Below are 15926 nucleotides of genomic sequence, written 5' to 3'. Positions count from 1 at the left end.
GGCCCCAAGCAGTTCCAGGTTTATGTTATTTTCAGACCTAGAAAAGCCAGAAAAAGGAGCCTATTCTTCTCTCCCCCAGCATCCATACTGGCCTCTGAAACTGACTCACCTTCCCCAGCTTAGGTTATATTCCCACTGCAGACCAGGGATGGGCAGAATTCCCCACAATTGATGTTTAACAGCCTCATCTGACATTAAATATCATATATTTCAATGAAAAAATTATATTTTCCAAAATAAAGATTTGTGAGAGAGTGGCAATGTTTTACATTTTTGGCAAATACCTTCATCTGACTTAAGAAAGACCAATTCTTTTATCTGCTTTTATGTTTAATCTGTTGTGATTTGTTATTATGGTTGAAGTACATAAAGAAAATCTGGCCCTACCCAGATACATAACTGAAACAATGGAGACCTCACAGATGCCATGAAAGGGTCTCTGGAAATTCCAGGAGTCTGTACACCACACTTGATAACCACTGAAGTTTTAAGTGATTGAGGCAGTACTTTATAAGTGTCTAATTCAAAAACAAGTCTATCTTCACACTTCCAAAAATAGAACCCAACAGTCAGATCCTAAAACCAAGGTAAGTGAAAGTTTGTAATGCTCAGTGAGAGGTATAGACCAAACAACAAACTAAGCACGGCTGTGATTACACCGTGCCACAGAACTCTGTTAAAAGAGGAACTGCAAGATGGTGGCTCATGAAAAACTCCACATTTAGGTTTTTTCTTTTTTTTTTTTTTTTAATTCCAATGTATAGATGAGGAAAAACTGCATTCTCTGAGAAAGGGATGGGATCTAGAGGCCACATCTTCAATTACACACATTCTACCCAGTTACAGAACAGATCCAAGTAATTCATCCCCCTCAGTTACGATAAAGGAGAGAGCTAGTCAATATTTCTTTTACAGCCAGGGCAAGATTATCCGAAAGAAATATTACTAAGACTAGAAATATAAAAAACCTAATTCTGTCATTCTGCTCTATAAACTTTGCTGAATTTATAGAGCCTTAAGCCCATTTCTCATATTTTTTCTTATAGGTATGGCTAATGTGTGGGATTACATGACATAAAAATCACTTCTAAATCTTTCTCTTATATTGCCACCAAAATTTTCTAAGATTGCTACCAAAATCATGCTGAAAATTCTCATTAATAAATTAATAGGTAACACTTTTCACCTCACAAATCTCAACTCTAAGGAAACCAAGCTTCAGTTTCTTAACAGCTGCTCTGCCAAACTAAAAATAATTACAAATAAATATGAGATTACAAATAAAAAAAGCATTTTATTAATCTGCCAAACACCATAATAAATGTTGAGGGATTACTAAATAATGAACTATGATAAAATTTTAAAGTTATAAAATGCCTCTACTCACCCTTAAGAATATACTTTAGTTAAAACCCAATTGCTACATTTTTTTTTTTTTTTTTATTGTTGGGGATTCATTGAGGGTACAATAAGCCAGTTACACTGATCCAATTGCTACATTTTAAGTACTTCTACATACCCTTTCAAACTCACTTTGTTCTGAGCCAAATTGGTAGCCCTTCCTTTAAGTGGCTTAGTATTATAAAAAGCACTGAAAAAAACTAAAAAAGGCTGGGGTTTTCCTATTTCTTATCTGGTGTTATTTCTACTTTATTCACTAATTATATAATCCTGGGTTAGTACTTTGTTTTCTTTAGGTTTCAGTTTACTTACAAAAAAAAAAAGACATTGAACCATATGATCTGAAAAAGTGGGTCATTTGGGATTATAAAATGTTAAGCTTTTACCATCTCTTTACCCTTCCCCCCTTCCCATTCGCAGTAACTTTTAGTTGCCAGCACTTCAAAATAATTCAGTAGGTAATGTTGGAATCATCAGGAATTTTTTTTCCTTTACACCTTTTTGAAGAACCAAAGAATCCCAAATTTCTCAACACTCACGAAAAAAATTTTGAACCTTCTGGAGTGATAAATAACTAAATTCTACTAAAGAGCAACACTGTGTGTTTCTCTCCTAACCTAAAGATTTATACATTCTATCACTGTTAAATTATTTACTGGTGTGTTTTCTTCCCCCACAAAAATTCTATGTAACTATGCCTGCCTTTTCCCCAAAACCAAACAATGTATTAAGAAGTAGCTACTAATTACCAACATTACACAAGGACATACACATCAGGGTCATAGCAAATAATACTCAGAAAAAGAACTTTCACTTTATGCCAAACCCAATATATAAAAATGTATTAAAAACATAACAAAAAAGGTCAAAAAAAATCTCCAATACATTGACAAGTCCTTCCTAGTTGCCTTTTCTTCCCATAACCCTGGCTTCTGCAGAATGTATATTAGACTACCCTGATATATTTAGTACACATTTCCCAGTTATCTCTCTTCCTACCTCCTAGACTATGGTAGGGAGCACCACCTGCCAAAGTCCAAGCACAGGCATTTCACAACTCACTCTTTTTTTTTTTTTCTTTTTTTTATTTACTTTTTTTTAATGTTGGGGATTCACTGAGGGTACAATAAGCCAGTTACACTGATTGCAATTGTTAGGTAAAGTCCCTTTTGCAATCATGTCTTGCCCCCATAAAGCGTGACACACACTAAGGCCCCACGCCCCTCCCTCCATCCCTCTTTCTGCTTCCCCCCCATAACCTTAATTGTCATTAATTGTCCTCATATCAAGATTGAGTACATAGGATTCATGATTCTCCATTCTTGTGATGCTTTACTAAGAATAATGTCTTCCACTTCCATCCAGGTTAATACGAAGGATGTAAAGTCTCCATTTTTTTTAATGGCTGAATAGTATTCCATGGTATACATATACCACAGCTTGTGAATCCATTCCTGGGTTGGTGGGCATTTAGGCTCTTTCCACATTTTGGCGATTGTAAATTGAGCTGCAATAAACAGTCTAGTACAAGTGTCCTTATGATAAAAGGATTTTTTTCCTTCTGGGTAGATGCCCAGTAATGGGATTGCAGGATCAAATGGGAGGTCTAGCTTGAGTGCTTTGAGGTTTCTCCATACTTCCTTCCAGAAAGGTTGTACTAGTTTGCAGTCCCACCAGCACTGTAAAAGTGTTCCCTTCTCTCCACATCCACGCCAGCATCTGCAGTTTTGAGATTTTGTGATGTGGGCCATTCTCACTGGGGTTAGATGATATCTCAGGGTTGTTTTGATTTGCATTTCTCTAATATATAGAGATGATGAACATTTTTTCATGTGTTTGTTAGCCATTCGTCTGTCGTCTTTAGAGAAAGTTCTATTCATGTCTCTTGCCCATTGATATACGGGATTGTTGCTTTTTTCATGTGGATTAATTTGAGTTCTCTATAGAGCCTCGTTATCAAGATTTTGTCTGATTGAAAACACGCAAATATCCTTTCCCATTGTGTGGGTTGTCTCTGTGCTTTGGTTATTGTCTCCTCAGCTGTACAGAAGCTTTTCAGTTTAATGAAGTCCCATTTGTTTACTTTTGTTGTTGTTGCGATTGCCATGGCAGTCTTCTTCATGAAGTCTTCCCCCAGGCCAATATCTTCCAGTGTTTTTCCTATGCTTTCTTTGAGGATTTTTATTGTTTCATGCCTTAAGTTTAAGTCCTTTATCCATCTTGAATCAATTTTTGTGAGTGGGGAAAGGTGTGGGTCCAGTTTCAGTCTTTTACATGTAGACATCCAGTTCTCCCAACACCATTTATTGAATACGGAGTCTTTCCCCCAAGGTAAGTTCTTGTTTGGTTTATCAAAGATTAGGTGGTTGTAAGATGTTAGTTTCATTTCTTGGTGTTCAATTCGATTCCAAGTGTCTATGTCTCCGTTTTTGTGCCAGTACCATGCTGTCTTGAGCACTATGGCTTTGTAGTACAGACTAAAATCTGGTATGCTGATGCCCCCAGCTTTATTTTTGTTACTAAGAACTGCCTTAGCTATACGGGGTTTTTTCCGATTCCATACAAAACGCAGAATCATTTTTTCCAAATCTTGAAAGTACGATGTAGGTACTTTGATAGGAATGGCATTGAATAGGTAGATTGCTTTGGGAAGTATAGACATTTTAACAATGTTGATTCTTCCCATCCATGAGCAAGGTATGTTCTTCCATTTGTTAATATCCTCTGCTATTTCCTTTCTGAGGAGTTCATAGTTTTCTTTATAGAGGTCCTTCACCTCCTTCGTTAGGTATATTCCTAGGTATTTCATTTTCTTTGAAACTATGGTGAAGGGAGTTGTGTCCTTAATTAGCTTCTCATCTTGACTGTTATTGGTGTATACAAAGGCTACTGACTTGTGGACATTGATTTTATATCCTGAAACATTACTGTATTTTTTGATGACTTCTAGGAGTCTTGTGGTTGAGTCTTTGGGGTTCTCTAAGTATAAGATCATGTCGTCAGCAAAGAGGGAGAGTTTGACCTCCTCTGCTCCCATTTGGATTCCCTTTATTTCCTTGTCTTGCCTAATTGTATTGGCTAGAACTTCCAGCACTATGTTGAATAGTAAAGGTGACAGAGGACAACCTTGTCTGGTTCCAGTTCTAAGAGGAAAAGCTTTGAGTTTTACTCCATTCAGTAAAATATTGGCTGTGGGTTTGTCATACATAGCTTCAATCAGTTTTAGAAATGTGCCACCTATGCCTATACTCTTCAGTGTTCTAATTAGAAAAGGATGCTGGATTTTATCAAATGCTTTTTCTGCATCTATTGAGAGGATCATGTGATCTTTATTTTTGCCTCTGTTAATATGGTGGATAACGTTTATGGACTTGCGTATGTTAAACCACCCTTGCATCCCTGGGATGAAGCCTACTTGATCATGATGAATGACTTTTTTGGTGATAAGCTGTAATCTATTGGCTAGGATTTTGTTGAGAATTTTTGCATCTATATTCATGAGTGAGATTGGTCTGAAATTCTCCTTTTTGTTTGGGTCTTTTCCTGGTTTTGGTATCAGGGTGATGTTTGCTTCATAGAATGTGTTGGGGAAGATTCCTTCTTCCTCAGTTTTTTGGAATAATTTCTGCAGTACAGGAATAAGCTCTTCCTTGAAGGTTTGATAGAATTCTGGAGTGAAGCCATCTGGACCAGGGCATTTTTTAGTTGGAAGCTTTTTTATTGTTTCTTTGATCTCAGTGCTTGAAATTGGTCTGTTCAGGAGGTCTATTTCTTCCTGGCTGAGTCTAGGGAGAGGGTGTGATTCCAAATATTGATCCATTTCCTTTGCATTGTCAAATTTCTGGGCATAGAGTTTCTGGTAGTATTCAGAGATGATCTCTTGTATCTCTGTGGGATCAGTTGTTATTTCCCCTTTATCGTTTCAGATTGAGGTTACTAGAGATTTTACTTTTTTATTTCTAGTTAGTCTGGCCAATGGTTTATCTATTTTATTTATTTTTTCAAGAAATCAACTCCTTGTTTCATTAATTTTCTGAATGATTCTTTTGTTTTCAATTTCATTGATCTCTGATTTGATTTTGGATATTTCTTTTCTTCTACTGAGTTTAGGCTTAGATTGTTCTTCTTTTTCCAATTCCATAAGATCTCTTGTGAGATTGTTGATGTGCTCTCTTTCTGTTTTTCGAATGTAGGCATCTAAAGCGATGAATTTTCCTCTCAAAACTGCTTTTGCAGTATCCCACAGGTTTTGGTAGCTTGTGTCTTCGTTGTTGTTATGCTCAAGGAAGTTAATGATTTCCTGTTTTATTTCTTCCTGCACCCATCTGCTATTCAACAGAAGATTGTTTAATTTCCATGCCTTTGGGTGGGGTCGAGCATTTTTGTTAGAGTTGAGTTGCACCTTTAGTGCCTTATGGTCTGAGAAGATACAAGGTAAAATTTCAATTCTTTTGATTCTGTTGATATTTGTTTTGTGTCCCAGGATATGATCAATTTTGGAGAATGTTCCATGGGGTGATGAGAAGAATGTATATTCTTTGTCTTTGTGGTGGAGTGTTCTATATGCGTCTATCAAGCATAGTTGGTCTAAGGTCTCATTTAAATCTCTTATATCTTTGTTTAATTTCTGTTTAGAGGATCTGTCCAGCTCTGTAAGAGGTGTGTTAAAGTCCCCTGTTATGATGGCATTATCAGATATCATATTGCTCAGACTGAGTAAGGTCTGTTTCAAGAATCTGGGAGCATTTAAATTGGGTGCATAAATATTTAGAATTGAAATGTCTTCTTGTTGTAGTTTTCCCTTGACCAATATAAAGTGACCATCTTTGTCTTTTTTGACTTTAGTTGCTTTAAATCCACATGTATCTGAAAATAAGATTGAAACTCCTCTTTTCTTCTGAATTCCATTTGCCTGAAAAATTGTCTTCCAACCCTTGACTCGGATCTTTATTTTTTTTTGTTGACTCGGATCTTTAATTTGTCTTTTGAAGCCAGGTGTGTTTCTTGCAGACAGCAAATGGATGGCTTGTGTTTTCTAATCCAGTCAGCCAATCTATGTCTCTTCAGTGGGGATTTCAAGCCATTAACATTTATGGAGATAATTGATAAGTGTGGTAGTATTCTATTCGTCTTATTTGGTGAGAGTCCATTGCTTAGTTTTATCTTTTGCATCAGTGTGGAGGTTAGGTTCTGTCCTTTGATTTCTGAGTTCTTACTTTGCTGCTGATCCATTGTGGTGGTCAGTGTGCAGAACAGGTTGAAGTATTTCCTGTAGAGCTGGTCTTGTTGTGGCGAATTTCCTCAATGTTTGTATATCCGTAAATGATTTGATTTCTCCGTCAATTTTGAAGCTTAGCTTAGCAGGGTACAGAATTCTGGGCTGGAAATTGTTCTGTTTAAGTAGATTAAAGGTAGATGACCATTGTCTTCTTGCTTGGAAAGTTTCATTAGAGAAGTCTGCGGTCACTCTGATGGATTTGCCCCTGTAGGTCAACTGGCGCTTACTCCTGGCAGCTTGCAGAATCTTTTCTTTTGTCTTGACTTTGGACAGGTTCATCACAATGTGTCTTGGAGAAGCTCGGTTAGAGTTGAGGCGACCTGGGGTCAGATATCCCTCTGAAAGCAGTGTGTCAGAATCTTTAGTGATGTTTGGGAAATTTTCTTTTATAATATTCTCCAGTATGGCTTCCATTCCTCTGGGGCATTCTTCTTCACCTTCTGGAATTCCTATAACTCGTATCACAACTCACTCTTAAATTAAAATCAAAAAGTGCTGTCTCCAAAATGCTAAAATCTAATCAAACCTCTTACGTGCCATAGCAACATTCTTAAAAAGAGATCTGATAAATTTACTCCCATTTTAAGTACACCTCCCCAACATCTCATAATGTAGCCCCAAAAATGTCCAATGAAAAGTACAACAAAACCTTCTCTTAATGTGAAACCAAAAGGTGGACTCGAATGCCTTTTCCTAATCACAGTGAGTATTCGTGATTCCTCAAACCCCCAGGTATTCTTACAGAATTTAACTTTCTTCCAATTTAGGACATTTAGTATCATCAGAAGGATCCAAACTTTACCACAATTATGTAAAGAACATTAAAAAAACTTGACACACTGGTAACTGCACTACATGAAGCAGTTTTCAAAATGGGAAATCTCTTTCACAATCTGTCTGCTATTATGAATAAAAGTTTATAAAAAGGTAGGGATACAAGGCTGGTTTAACATACGCAAGTCCATAAACGTTATCCACCATATTAACAGAGGCAAAAATAAAGATCACATGATCCTCTCAATAGATGCAGAAAAAGCATTTGATAAAATCCAGCATCCTTTTCTAATTAGAACACTGAAGAGTATAGGCATAGGTGGCACATTTCTAAAACTGATTGAAGCTATGTATGACAAACCCACAGCCAATATTTTACTGAATGGAGTAAAACTCAAAGCTTTTCCTCTTAGAACTGGAACCAGACAAGGTTGTCCTCTGTCACCTTTACTATTCAACATAGTGCTGGAAGTTCTGGCCAATACAATTAGGCAAGACAAGGAAATAAAGGGAATCCAAATGGGAGTAGAGGAGGTCAAACTCTCCCTCTTTGCTGATGACATGATCTTATACTTAGCGAACCCCAAAGACTCAACCACAAGACTCCTAGAAGTCATCAAAAAATACAGTAATGTTTCAGGATATAAAATCAATGTCCACAAGTCAGTAGCCTTTGTATACACCAATAACAGTCAAGATGAGAAGCTAATTAAGGACACAACTCCCTTCACCATAGTTTCAAAGAAAATGAAATACCTAGGAATATACCTAACGAAGGAGGTGAAGGACCTCTATAAAGAAAACTATGAACTCCTCAGAAAGGAAATAGCAGAGGATATTAACAAATGGAAGAACATACCGTGCTCATGGATGGGAAGAATCAACATTGTTAAAATGTCTATACTTCCCAAAGCAATCTACCTATTCAATGCCATTCCTATCAAAGTACCTACATCGTACTTTCAAGATTTGGAAAAAATGATTCTGCGTTTTGTATGGAACCGGAGAAAAACCCGTATAGCTAAGGCAGTTCTTTGTAATAAAAATAAAGCTGGGGGCATCAGCGTACCAGATTTTAGTCTGTACTACAAAGCCATAGTGCTCAAGACAGCATGGTACTGGCACAAAAACGGAGACATAGACACTTGGAATCGAATTGAACACCAGGAAATGAAACTAAAATCTTACAACCACCTAATCTTTGATAAACCAAACAAGAACTTACCTTGGGGGAAAGACTCCGTATTCAATAAATGGTGTTGGGAGAACTGGATGTCTACATGTAAAAGACTGAAACTGGACCCACACCTTTCCCCACTCACAAAAATTGATTCAAGATGGATAAAGGACTTAAATTTAAGGCATGAAACAATAAAAATCCTCAAAGAAAGCATAGGAAAAACACTGGAAGATATTGGCCTGGGGGAAGACTTCATGAAGAAGACTGCCATGGCAATCACAACAACAACAAAAGTAAACAAATGGGACTTCATTAAACTGAAAAGCTTCTGTACAGCTAAGGACACAATAACCAAAGCAAAGAGACAACCTACACAATGGGAAAGGATATTTGCATATTTTCAATCAGAGAAAAGCTTGATAACCAGGATCTATAGAGAACTCAAAGTAATCCACATGAAAAAAGCCAACAATCCCTTATATCAATGGGCAAGAGACATGAATAGAACTTTCTCTAAAGACGACAGACGAATGGCTAACAAACACATGAAACAATGTTCATCATCTCTATATATTAGAGAAATGCAAATCAAAACAACCCTGAGATATCATCTAACCCCAGTGAGAATGGCCCACATCACAAAATCTCAAAACTGCAGATGCTGGCGTGGATGTGGAGAGAAGGGAACACTTTTACAGTGCTGGTGGGACTGCAAACTAGTACAACCTTTCTGGAAGGAAGTATGGAGAAACCTCAAAGCACTCAAGCTAGACCTCCCATTTGATCCTGCAATCCCATTACTGGGCATCTACCCAGAAGGAAAAAAATCCTTTTATCATAAGGACACTTGTACTAGACTGTTTATTGCAGCTCAATTTACAATCGCCAAAATGTGGAAAGAGCCTAAATGCCCACCAACCCAGGAATGGATTCACAAGCTGTGGTATATGTATACCATGGAATACTATTCAGCCATTAAAAAAAATGGAGACTTTACATCCTTCGTATTAACCTGGATGGAAGTGGAAGACATTATTCTTAGTAAAGCATCACAAGAATGGAGAAGCATGAATCCTATGTACTCAATCTTGATATGAGGACAATTAATGACAATTAAGGTTATGGGGGGGGGAAGCAGAAAGAGGGATGGAGGGAGGAGGGTGGGGCTTTAGTGTGTGTCACACTTTATGGGGGCAAGACATGATTGCAAGAGGGACTTTACCTAACAATTGCAATCAGTGTAACTGGCTTATTGTACCCTCAGTGAATCCCCAACAATAAAAAGTTTATAAAAAGGTAAAATTAGTACTTGAAAAAATTAAATAAAAATAAAAAAATAAGTACTTAAGAAAAAATGAACATAAAAGGATCACATTGACAATTTCTTGTAACAGAGGCCCCAAAAAGGTAATAAGTTATAGGCCTTAAAGTATCTACTACTGCATCTAAAACTATTACAACAGCAAATAAATGATCCAAACTGTATATTAATGCTTATGTTGGATTTGTAATCATTCAAATGTTTTTCACTTTTAAGTGACTAAATATTTTTCCTAACAGCTTCTAAATTGCCAATAAGAAATGGAAAATAAATAAATGAAGAATGTATGCAGCAGATGTTATAGAGCAGTGGTCTCCAACCTTTTTGGCACCAGGAACCAGTTTCATCTACGACAATTTTTCCATAACAGAGCTCCAGTGTTGATACAAGTGACGGGAGCAGCTGTAAATACAGAGGAAGCTTCCTCCCTCATTTATTGCTGTTCACCTCCTCCTGTGTGCCCTGTTCCCAACAGGCCATGCACCATACCAATCTCCAGCCAGGAGTTGAGACCTACTTGCCCTGGCAATGGAAGCCTCTTCACTGTCTATGGTGAATATATCCTGCTTTGTAAGTTTTCTTACTGTGCAAGCCTATCTTTCTCTTCCTCAGTAAACTCTGCTTCATGCTTGCCTAAAACAAACAAACAAAACTCAAAAGCAAACTAGAATTTACATTGACTCACTATCTCCTATAACGTCTTTTTAAACGGCTCTCCAAAGCAAGAAAACAAGGAGATTTACTCATCACAATGCGACATATGGCATCATAAAACAAGTTTATCAGAAGTACTGAATTTAAACAACCAAAAAAGTACCTGCCCAGCTTTCAAACATTACACTTGAAGAAAGTCCCACCAGCAGCACTGTCTGACTCCTGGAAAATAATACCTACTAATGAGAAGCGAGCACACATACACATAGAGGAAGATATTCATTACGGTCTGAAAGTCCAAAACAGGAAAAAATAGTTATTTAGAAAATCGAAACACAGAAAACCATCTAAATGACAACTAAAAACAAAATACATAAACTATAGTCTCCTATCCAAGTATTAATCAGACCAACCCTGCTTAGCTTCCAAGATCAAACAAGAACAGATGCATTCAGAGTGGTATAGACTATAACCATATATAGTTCTATTCACCCAGTAACACTGTATTTCAGCCATTTTAAAAGTATAAAAATGACTTTAATAATGAATATGCAAGAGAATGAGAAGTATAAAGAGGATTTTACTTCTCACTTCAAAGCCTTCTGGTAAGTTTTCTTTAACAATGCATGTGAATTATGTTAAAATTAATAATTTAGGAAAACAAGCTATATTTTTTCCTCAAAAGAAATGGTCACAACATAAATAAAGCACTATTAGAACAAATCGCAAGATATTCTCATAACAGAATACTATGGAGCCACTGGAAAGAAATTTTACGGGAGGATGTACCTGAAATATTAGTTGTAGGAGTAACATGATACATCTATATAAAAAAAATATATATCTTCAAAAATAGCTGATACTTGTCATATTTAACATGTATGTTTACACATGTTAATCAGGTATGGGTCAGAAAACTCGTTTTTGGTTTCCATTCCTATACTGTTTAAATTTTTGTTAAAATAACCATGTTTTGTTTTCAATTAAAAACACATAAAATTGTGTTAATTTAACTAATCTAGATTAAAATTAATATAAGCATTATTTTAACTACTGTAGACAGCATGATTCTAAATAGTAAAAAATTACGTAACAAAAAAAACCTAAAGATACATGCAACAATGTGACTAAATCTCAGGAAAATAAGAAGTTAAAAAGATGCCTACTCAAAAGAATATAAATTCCATAATCCTATGTATATGATGTTCTAGAACAAATACTGCTAATATATGGTGAGAAAAAATTAGAACAGTGCTTCCTTCTAGCAGTAGGTGGGAGCATGAGAAAGGGAATGAGAAATCTTTCCAAGACATAGTAATGTTATCTTGATAGAGGATTAGGTTAAAAAATGAATACATTTGTCAAAACTCATCAAATGGTACACTTAAAGATGTGTGCATCTGACTATATGTAAATCCCAAAATTAAAACAAATTTAAAAACCTATACAAATGCTGAATTGAACTATGATATACATGGTTTAGGGGTTAGATGCATTGATGTCTGCAATTCACTTGGAAATGAATCAATAAAAAGTAGATAGTTACAAGTATACTAAAATCTCAATAGCAGAATCAAGTGATGGTACCTCAGTATAAAATTCTAATTTTTCTGTATATTCAAAATTCTTCATAATACTAAGATGTTGGTAAAGGCAGTCAAGCAAAATAGCCGGCAAAATTCTTAAAATGAACATTACTGACAGGGAACTAGGCTTATCAGAAATTAGATATCACCAAAAATTAAGTGTAGACATAGATCAATACAGTATTTTTAGAAAGTCTAGAATAAACCCATATACATATAGGAATTTTAAGTATATAATTAAAGTGGCATCTCAAATCACTAGGAGAAAACATGAAGCCAACTGTATAGGTGTAAACTTTGCATGCATCCAGATAAAAATAAATCGGTAAGGCTATGTCCATCTTCATACTTTTAAGTACTAGGAATAAGATCATAAAGGGCATGATAATATTACTAGAGAACTCTGAAAGACATACAGTGACTGGTTTCAACTCTTGAGTCACTGACTTCCTGTGGTAAGTAACAGTATGATTTGTAGCATGGCTATCATTAATTAGAGTTCATTAACTGACTGTTATTAAGACAATTAATAGGCTGGCATAAAGCAAGCACTATTAATGATAGTTATTGCTATATTATTGTTATCAATGTCTTCATTTCAGAATAGGGTAAATTTTTCTGACTCCAAACTAAAATTGACTCCATGAAATAAATTCAAGTACATACAACAAAACATTGCTATACATACTAGAAAAATTCCAATAAGCAGAATCAAAACAGAAATGTCAGTATGGAAAAGAGAAAGTTTCAGCCCCTATCATAATTTCTCTAATTTCTGAAAAGCTCCTAAAAAAATCAATGTTTTAAGAAACCGACAATGCATTAGAAAAACTAGGAAGAGTATGGTCAACCAAAAGAAAAAATAAGGCTCTTAAAAACAAGAAAAATATCTCAATCTAACTTAGAAAACAAATACACGCTAAAACTACATTAGCAGTTCCTTCTGCTTAAAAATGGAAAAATCAAACGACACCACTGCTCTCAGCCCAACAACAAAACATAAGTTGCTTAAGCTATAAAAGTACAGTACTTTTTAAAGCCCAAAGAGCTGAGTGAACTAACTAAATAAATTCTAGGAAGTGACAAGCTCTTCAGAAAAGAAACATAGGGTATTCCCATCCCTAGCAGAAAGCCAAGAAGAAAACATCTGCCATAGATGGGGGTAAAGAAAAACCAGCCAAACATCTTTTAAAAGTCACATATAGGCTATCAATCCAGATTTGAATCCCAAGGACCACTACAATGATGGCAATAATTTCTGTCAACAACAGTGCACCTAACTTTGGATCTCAGGGAAGTTAAAAAAAAAAAAAAATCCCAAGGACCATAAGCCACAAAGTAAGTCTACAACCACTCATCAGCACTTACCAACCAAAAATTGAGTAGTAATTCCGGGAGCAGGGGAGAACTGTAACAGATTGCAAATGCTTTACTAGCTTTTTGCTAACAAAGACTGAGAGTGGAGTAAGAAGGCTGAGCAAAACTACTCTGAGGCATTCATTTTAAGTGTCACAAAGAACTGGATGGGGTATCTTTCACTAAGGTGAAAAATAGTTCCTAAAGTCATGAAAGCAGATCAAAGAACAAAGATGTCTTTAGCAACTTAAACACCTGCCAGCAGGGCTGTCCAGCAAGAACAAGATTGGCCACGGTTCTAAAAGCTAGGGAGTTGGAGGTAAAAGCAGATAATCCACATATCACTAGTTCTCTGATGCCAGGCCACACCAAAAGGAAAATTCCAAACCTTCCCTCAAAATATTTGAAACCAATGGTGAACTAAATCAAATTGAAGATGTCGTAAAGCCCATTACCAGTTCAATAACAGAGCAACTGACTCAGCTTCTCTACTGGCCTGACACAAGAACTGAAAATAAAATTTACTTAGGTCTCTACTATTCTTTTATACAAAAGGTCCAGCATAAGGCCAAATAATAACAAACACAAAATAGTATGAAAATGTGATCTACATGAAAAGAAACAGTCAATGGAAGTGTATCCAGATATTAGAGACTTTATAATAACTATGATTAAAATGCTAAATTATTTCCTGGAAAATGTGGACAACATGCATGAAGAGATGGAGAATAGAGCTCAAAGGAAAAAAAAGAGCTCAAAGGAAAAAACCTAGAAATAAAAAATATGACATCATAAGTAAAAAACTGTGCTTTGTAGCAGACTGGAAACGATAAAGAAAAAAAAAATCAATGAACTTGAAGATAGGGAATAGAAAATATACAAACCGAAAGCAAAGGAACAAAAGTAATTTTTTACATCATCTCTGAGATCCGTAAGATAATATCAAACAATCTAACATACAAGTAACAGAAAAAGAGGAAAGAACGAGGCAGAAAGAAGTATGAAGACATAATGACCAAGAATTGTCCAAAACTGATGATGCATGACATCAAAACACAGATCCAAACTGACAAACCCAAGAAAGATAAAACACCAACAGACATACACACACACAATCACAAACTGCTTACCAAATATAAAGAACTGAATCTTAAAGGAGTCACAGGGGAAAAAATAGACAACATTACATAAAGAACAAACACTCAAATGACAGATTTCTCACGAGCAACACCAGCAAAGGAACAGTATCATAAAATGGCTGAAACAAAGATGTAAAACCAATGACCCAGGCACTACCTTAAGAACAAGGAGAAAACTAAATTAATACTAATGTGTTAAAATAATAAAACCATTGAAATAGAAAACAGGAGAAAAAAGCTAACATTGACATTTGAAAAGACTAAAACTGACAACTGTTATATAGCAACACTGATCAAGAAAATGAAAGCAAAATTACAAAAAAAAGGTGCGATTAAAAAGTGGGAAGGAGCATCACAATAAATCCTACGGTTATACAAATAATAAAGCTACATTATGTAGCTTTATGTCAATAAATCTGGCAAATTAGAGAAAAATCCTTGAAAATCATAAATTGTCTCATGCCAGTAATATGGGAAGCCAAGGCAGATGGACTGCTTGAGCTCAAGGAGTTCAAGACCAACCTGAGCTAGATCCAGAGCCAGAGCCAGAGCCAGAGCCAGACATCATGTCTGAAATAGGTGGGTATTGTGGTGGTACCTATAGTTCCATCTACTCCCAAGGCTGGGGCAAGAGGCTCGCTTGAACCCAAGAGTTTGACATTGCATGACACCATAGCGCTCTACTGAAGGTAATAAAGTGAGACTCTACCTCAAAAAAAAAAAAAAAAAAAAGAAAATCATAAATTGTCAAAAGAGGGAGCTCACGTAATGTGTACATTGTGAGGGTGTATAATATGCCCCGTGGGTGAGGGGCTTTTCTATAAATGGACCTTTACCTTGGAAATGGGAACAATGTAACCTAAATATCATATCCTCAGGTTAATTTGAATAAAGTTTAAAAAATAAAATAGTCAAAAGAGACACATGAAGAAACAGAGTACCTACACAGCTATATACTTATTAAAGACATTGATTTTGTAATCAAAAATCCCACAAAAACTTTAGTACCAAATCGCTTCACTGGTGAAGAATCCCAAACATTTCAAGAAAAAAAAATACTAATTCTAAAGTTTTTCAGAAAAAAAGTACAGAATACTTACCCACTTGTTTTAATATCAGCAAATCAAAGCTAGCAATATGTATTTTAAAAAATATCTTGATCGAGCAGGGTTTATCGCAGAAATGCAGGGTTGGCTTAACATTTGGAAATCAAACCATGTAATATACCACATTAACA

General features: G+C 35.8%; 1 protein-coding gene and 1 pseudogene across 17 annotated transcripts in view; one reads left to right on the top strand and one right to left on the bottom strand.

The window, feature by feature from the left end:
• The window catches only part of RBM26 (RNA binding motif protein 26), a 105196-nt gene that overhangs the window by 78939 nt on the left and 10331 nt on the right, over positions 1-15926 (bottom strand). The gene's annotated exons all lie outside the window — the stretch shown is intronic.
• Positions 13432-13490, top strand: LOC128567102 (uncharacterized; annotated as a pseudogene).

Source organism: Nycticebus coucang, chromosome 15, assembly GCF_027406575.1.
Source record: "Nycticebus coucang isolate mNycCou1 chromosome 15, mNycCou1.pri, whole genome shotgun sequence".
Classification (NCBI taxonomy): Eukaryota; Metazoa; Chordata; class Mammalia; order Primates; family Lorisidae; genus Nycticebus; species Nycticebus coucang.
This window is presented reverse-complemented; position numbering and strand designations above follow the sequence as displayed.